Source organism: Anarrhichthys ocellatus, unplaced genomic scaffold (assembly GCF_004355925.1).
Source record: "Anarrhichthys ocellatus isolate YVR2014 unplaced genomic scaffold, GSC_Weel_1.0 scaffold6, whole genome shotgun sequence".
In the NCBI taxonomy this organism is placed as follows: domain Eukaryota; kingdom Metazoa; phylum Chordata; class Actinopteri; order Perciformes; family Anarhichadidae; genus Anarrhichthys; species Anarrhichthys ocellatus.
Genome location: NW_022280036.1, coordinates 7,811,470 through 7,818,720, shown reverse-complemented (window position 1 = coordinate 7,818,720; position 7,251 = coordinate 7,811,470). Strand labels below are relative to the sequence as shown.

The following is a 7,251-nucleotide window of genomic DNA, read 5'->3' as shown; positions in this document are numbered from 1 at the left end:
TTAATAGTCTACATTAATTAATCTTATCCAGGATTTGGATAAAATTTTACCAAAGCATATTTACAGACTAAAGGCCTGTGAGTCTCTGATAAGAAATAAGGGTAATCAGGATGATGTTTTGAATGAGGGCCTTATTCAAGGCCCATTAAGACTTGTTTATCTATATATATTTAAAATAATTATTATCAAATCATTTCTGTAAATGTAAGATTACAACATTTTGGAGCATTCCTTTGAAATATGTGTCTTTTGTAATGACTAAATAAACACAGACAACACACACAAACACATCTTGTTAAGTGTTTTTACTTCTTTTTTTAATTTGTATCTGCGTATACTTTTTCCTTTCTAATAAATTCAGTGATTTAGATATCTTTTTTGATATTTGTATGTGGGTCTGGCATAAGGAGGATACAGTCACGTTGGATCTGACAGGTGACTGCATGCTTTTAACAGTTTTTAATTACCTTGAAATGTCCAGAGTTTGGAAAATCACACATATCAAATTAGATCTGTGAATGTTTTTTATTTAATTTATTTTGAATATATCATGCTTTCCATAACAAGCAACAATTAATTTAACTTGCAGAATTTGAATCAGGTACTTTTTGATAAGTACAGCCTACTTGCTTATCAAAGTTTAGGTTTGCTTCAGTTTGTTGTCTCTCTACATTTGACTAATTTGAATTATTATTTCCCCACTTGACATTAGTGGGATCCTAGAGGTGTCAGGTGTGCAGCAGCTGCTTTAATGAAATCAAATGTCATGAGGTTGTCTACATCCAAATCACTGATTGTTTAATTCACTGTTCAGTCACAGTAGCAGTTACATGTACAGTGATTCATTGATTGGGTTCAGTAACGTGACCTCACTAATAAGCTACATCTCTTAGTGAGATCACACCACAGAGGAGACGTGTTGTAAAGGACAGGAAGGCTTAAAGACAGCGCTGATTAGGGAGCTGATAGACAGCTAACGATGGACCAATTAAAGCGCCCTGCTATGTGCCAACACAACCATTTTAGAGGCAGCAGGGAGACTCCCTCAAGATGGCTTCCATGTAGACGGCATGATGTTTTGGCAGTGAAGGAGGCTGACCTGCAATATTTGACGCAGGCCTTTATTTCAGAGTAAAGAAGACCACAGCGATGGCCATGTAGATTTAGGAAAATGTTTTTAGATTTCCTTTGCATTTCTAAAACCTGCTGTGAAATTGTTGGCAGTATATATAACTGTTGGATAATCTGTGTCTGTACATCAAATAATGCCTGCAATTACATTAAAACATTCTGTGTCATTCAAAATGAAATGATGTGTTTTCTTTCCTTTTGTTGCCTTGCTTCACAGTTTGGACCAGTTTTTGGAATTAATATTATATTTTATTGCATAAATGCAGGACAGGGGTTTGGGAAGCTGTGTTATTTTTTTCACAGTGAAAATATTTAAAATGTGAGTTCTGGTTTACAATCAGAAATGATAAATCTATTGTGCACTGTGGTTAAAAGCAGCAAAAGAGGGACACCTGTTTTGATACAATTATGCAAAGACATTTATGATTTAATGCAATTTTAAGAATTTCAATTGTGAAAAGAATAATATCTATGTTTAAACTTATAATGGAAGTTATAGATTTGATTTAAAGTGTTTGAGTTTATCAAAGCAATAGCAACACTGAGCCAGAGTGAACTTGGTTTAGTGTATTTCATTGTTTTAATGTTTGTTCAACAGAGGCTTTGGGGACAACTCAACAGCAAGAACTACGATGCATCGGGTATCAAAAGTCTGTGTCTAAAGGAAGTGCGGGACAGAAACATTCATTTGTTTGAATAGATTAAGCAGGGGCCCTTTTGGAAAGTGTCTGATTTGTTTAAATAATTATTCCCATGTTCCCCTGTGGTCTCAGGAGACAGAAAACATCCTTCAGGAAAGTTAGTTCTGTTGTTTTATGAGTAAAATCTCACAGACAGAAACGTAAATATTCGAGCTGATAGTATCAGAAATCTTATTTGCTTCCGGCCTTCCAATTGAAGTAAATTAAAGTGGGACTTGGACTAATAATTGGTATTTGAAAGACTCACAAGAAACCAACAAATTACATTTATTGGATGAGATATTTATTAAATCACTAAGAGGGACATGTGGACATAAGTGTTTAAGAAACTAAAATAATAAGACTTAGATGTTTGATGCATTAGCCTGCAACTAATAATTATATATATATTTAATTAACAAATAATTGAATTGGTATAAATTGTCAGAAAATGAAGTAAATAATGCCTTAAACTATTTAAAAAATCCAAAGATTCTCCATTTATTGTCTCATTTGATTAGGAAAAGCATCAGAAGCTGGAAATGGGAACAATTTTTGAATGAAGAATAAGTTGAAATAGTCGCTGATTGTTTCTCTTTTGTTCAACTTAATCTGCTACTTGTTGCAGCTCCAATTGTGAGTTATTTAAATTTTCATATTAAAAAAACTTTAGTGTTTCATAACCCACCTCAAAATACATGGTGTCGCAGGAAGCTGAGGGTTTGGAGGCCATTCCTACTTTCGGTTATCTAGCTTTATGATGGAGGATTAACACTCATACAGCTAGATAACCAAAGACAGGAACAGGATCCGTTGTTTGCTGTCACAGCAAAAGGTAAGTCTGAAGCTTCCTAGGAACAAAGAAAGGTACAATGGAGTTAATGTTTGTCTTAAGTTAATCTTAAAATTTCTACCAACTGAAACAAACTTTTTCATGCCTTTCAATCAAATAGAAATGCATTATTTATTTTAATTTCAATACATTCAAATGCTCTATCCCTCTGTCAGTCACAGAGGGACCTGCAGACTGTATGTGATAGCTGTAATTACTTCAAACTTTAGGCAAATACAGTAGCTAACAAATTATAAAAAGGTGGGGTAGATTGACAGTATATGTGGCTGTTGACAAGCATTTTGTCAGCTCTTATTGCACTTTACATTGCTACTTTTAAACAATACAACATGTACATATCTAGTTTTCAGTCTCTGCCTCCCACACTTTTCAAATCTTCAAGAAAGCTTCCCCTGCTTTGTTCTGAGAAGGGAACCGGCCTTTGACATTTCCATACATGATATTTCTTCATCAAAGCTTTGCTTAACAATACTATTACAAATCTTTGGGTTGTGGACACTTTCAGGGGCCATAGGCCTATAAGTGCTTGTGCCTTGTAATTTATTGAATGTGCCATTTGTTATCAAACTCTTCCCTTTTTAAAACCACACGCTGCTACAATAATATCAATTAATATCACAAATACATTTTGTTACAATTGAAATAACCAGTAATTCTTAGAATTCTCATATTATTATTATAATATATACCCTAACTCAAAATAACCTCGTGATGAACTCACGCTTTTCTTAGTCAGTACGTCTGACGTCAGTCGTTTTAATTGGGGAGTAAATGCACTCACAGCAAGCGTCACTTTCTTTGTATAGGAGAAAACTCTCACACATATTACTGCAATTATGATAGCCTTATATAAATCAACATATTCGAAGGACAAGATACTGAAGACGGTGTGTGACAGGAAATATTAGGCTAATAAATCTCGCACTGTGGGTTTTGAAGTTGCCTCTATATTGACTCAGTCTACTGGAGGGTTTGTGAATGGCTCTTGGTTAAACAGGCCTGAAGCTTCGTTGTTAGAATAAGTACCTTAATGTCTTTATCAAACAGTAGCATATCTTATAGATTTACTCCATGTGTGATTTTAATGCGAGAAATGTAGACATTCTAGCCCACTATGACTTTATCTATTGGTTGTGGCTTTGATTATGAAACATTTTTGAAACATTAGACTTGAATACAACACGGTTAAATGAATGCAGAATGTCTATATCCTGGTCTTAAATGTGTATAAGGCCGATTCATCTGCATGCTGAGACTGAGATGCATTAGGCTTAATTAAAAACATGCATGTAGATGCAATGAACAGGACGACTGAAGCCAAAAGACTCACTTTCACATCGTGCATCCTGTGTCCATGGAGACTAAAACATCCACATGTGGTGACGAGGACGGTCGGTAGCATCGTTCAGGCTCCAGATGTGCAGGACACTTGACTTTGCGTGCAGCCTCGCTCTGACAAACAGGTGAGCGCGTGGATCAGATCGATAAATCCCACACCCTCTGCCGAGGCTGGGTTTCGCGGTAGGTTTTGGGTGCGATATCCTCGTTGAATTGTGTGTTTGTATCCGTGATCAGGAGGGTTTTTCTGCAGGTCCGTGCACGAGCAAATGAGCGCAGAGATGTGGGACGGGCCGGCCTTTCATCTGCAGTGTGTAGCGAGTGTCTTCCTTCAGTCCGAGAGGTCCTGAGGCTGCGCTGCGTCCTCTGATGGAGCCTCCAGTGATATGCTCTCACCTCCTCTCTGCCTTATTTCTAAATGCCTCCTCCTCCTTTTGCGCTGACGTCACACCCACGCCAAGTTGCTGATAACCAATCGCATGTGGTCCCACGCGTGTGTGTGTGTGTTCGATGTTCCGATGTAGCTTGCATTGTTTTAACTCTGTGGAGCAGGAACCAAATAGAACTGTAGCCCGCTGATACGTTTCATTCTGTTTTTCATGATCTATAGCTCAAGTGGTTTTAGTTTGGATTATTTTCATTGATTCCAAAGATGGTATACTGTTCCGATGCCTGGGTCCTGGGACACATGATGTCGTATGTTGTACAGATTGTAAAGCCCTCTGAGACAAACTGTGATTTTTGGGTTGTACAAAATAAATTTAATTTCATTGAAGAATTAAAAAATGTATACATAAACTTTATATTCAAAGCCACTATATATAGAATTTAAAAAAGTCTGGACCCCCCTCCTTCCCTTTGTGGTAGTGAAAAACTGTGTCAGACAATTAGGTTCAGTGCTGTGTGTCTCTAAGCCATAACTCGTTGGTTATTCTCAGTTAGCTCATAAACATCTTACAGCTCAAGACACCAGCAACTATTGACTGATATGCATTTTAGCCCTGTGCTAGAAACGTGTATCAGGTCACCTCTGACTTAGTGTAGTGTAAAATTGTGTTCTCATGTCTATAGGGACAAGATACAAAACAGTTAACCAGCTCACTAAGACTTTGCTCTATACTTCACCAGAGTAGTCATAGTTAAATAAACACAATTACATTGCTTTATGGGCCATGATAAACGGTGGTTTTGTTGGTGAAATGTTCCATTTTACACTGTCCAAGTCATAATTTCAAAACTTCTTAGGAGATTCACTTTTTCCTCCTGCATTAGGGAAGCTTGTCGCTCAGAACAATTCAGGTTTAGTTTAGTCACTTAAATAGCTTTTTTTTTTAGGATGAACACGACGCAGTTAGGACACAAATCAACTTCAAGATACCCTGCACCCCACCTGCTCTGTTACATAGTGTTCAGAGTCCTGAAACCAGCCGTTCCCCACAGATAAACTGGATAATCTCTGTCCCAGAATAAAATGCTGCTCTCTTTCTGGAATGATTCTCTGCTTAGCCATCCCCAGCACCACAAGCATTTATAATTTATTAGATTAATCCAAAATCGTTATTCCCTCATCTGCGTGAAGCTCAATTGAATGAATGTATTGCTCACTCCTGTATATCTGCCCCAAATCAGCAATATCACTTGAACTCTTAATCTGGTTTGTTTTTAAAGGGTCAAATATTTTATGAAGAATCTAAGTTTCAGTTCATGGAAAGTAAGATAATAACAAAAATGACTGCGCATGAGATGAGTACAGAAATATTACACACTACCGCCCTCTTCTGCTCAGATGGTGTCTACACACTCCTACCTCACAAGATCGATTTGCTCTATACTCCATTATGTAGGGAGATGATTGTTAAAAGAAAGATCCTGTCTTGTCCTGGCTGATTTGTCTTCCACTTGTATGTAACAGGACAGATGAATTGAGCTATTGAGAAGATGCAACAAATGAAGCTCCATGTAAATACAGATCTAAAAGCCTGTCTTAATTGTTTTTGGGGAATAATCATCCTTTAAGTCAAAAGTCATAGTATAGTATGTCGAAAAAAGTAATAAAACCACCAAAGTATACTGTGTTAAAAAAGTAACTTTACATTATGTAAAAAAATAAATAATTGTATAGTACATTAAATAAATCATAAAATAGACAGTATAATATGTCATAAAAAGTAAATAAACCAAACCTAATAAAGTGTTAAAAAAGTAATCTTACAGTATGTAAAAAAAAGTCATAGTACAGTATATTTAAAAAATCATTAAAAAGTCATAGTATAGTATTTGATATTTAATGCCAAAAAAGCTGAAAGTAGACATGTCAAAAGAAGTAAAAAACCAACAACAATGTGGTGTGTTAGTCATCTTATAGTCATAGTATGTTTAAAAAATCATTAAAAAGTCACAGTAAAGTGACTAAAGTGATATATATCAAATAAAATGACAGTAAAGTATATGTTAAACAAAAAACATAAAAGTTAAAGTATAGTATGTCAAAAAAAGTAATAAAAACACCATGATATACTGTTAGAAAAGAACAAAAGAGGATTCAAGGATCATTTATTGTCATTTTGCAACACAGGGATGCACAACGAAATTCAGTTGTATCCCATTTGTAACACAACAAACAGGTGACAAACAAAACAAACATTCCTGTAGCACATTTTTTGGAATTTGCATCATAAGTAATGTAAACAGCTGCAACAAAAACAATTCTCTGGGCAGATAATATGGCCGACATCTTCACATTAAAAACTCAAAATGAGGAAAACATTGTCCATCAACTTTGACTGTGTTTGGGCACCATGCTTATGGCGTAAACAGAGTCCACCTCCCCTCGTCCCTCTGGAGTCCTGCGCTCCGTCCGTCAAAGTGCAGCTTGATCCGGGATGAACGATGGAGCCAGGTCTCTGAAGATGTGGGCTCAACAGTCACCTGGCATCAGACAGCCAGCAGGAGACCGGGTAGTGGAGCAGCCTTTGGTCCTAGCTGGTTTAACTTGGCTTCCATCTCGTCTCTCCTCCCTGGGGCAGTTTGGTGGCGTTTTGTCTGGGCGGTGATCGTCTCAAAGTCGACTGAACTTAATCCAATTTCCACGCTTCCTTTTCAGATGTTGATGAATGTATTCTGTCATAAACCATTAGTAGAGTATGGTTTAAAAAAAACACAGACTGTGTGACAAATTAAGACCCACTGAGGCTGCATTTAAACCAACACCACACGTACACTAATCTGACATGTCACAGCAACTTTCAA

The 7,251-nt window shown here is 36.7% G+C and overlaps 1 long non-coding RNA gene across 1 annotated transcript; it reads right to left on the bottom strand.

Moving 5' to 3' along the window:
- Positions 1-650: 650 nt before the first annotated feature.
- Positions 651-4,388, bottom strand: LOC116383151 (uncharacterized). The gene is made up of 2 exons (XR_004212756.1): positions 3,995-4,388; positions 651-2,662 (listed from the first exon to the last, which is right to left on the bottom strand). It is a non-coding gene; the product is annotated as an uncharacterized LOC116383151 (long non-coding RNA).
- Between the last annotated feature and the right edge of the window lie 2,863 nt (positions 4,389-7,251).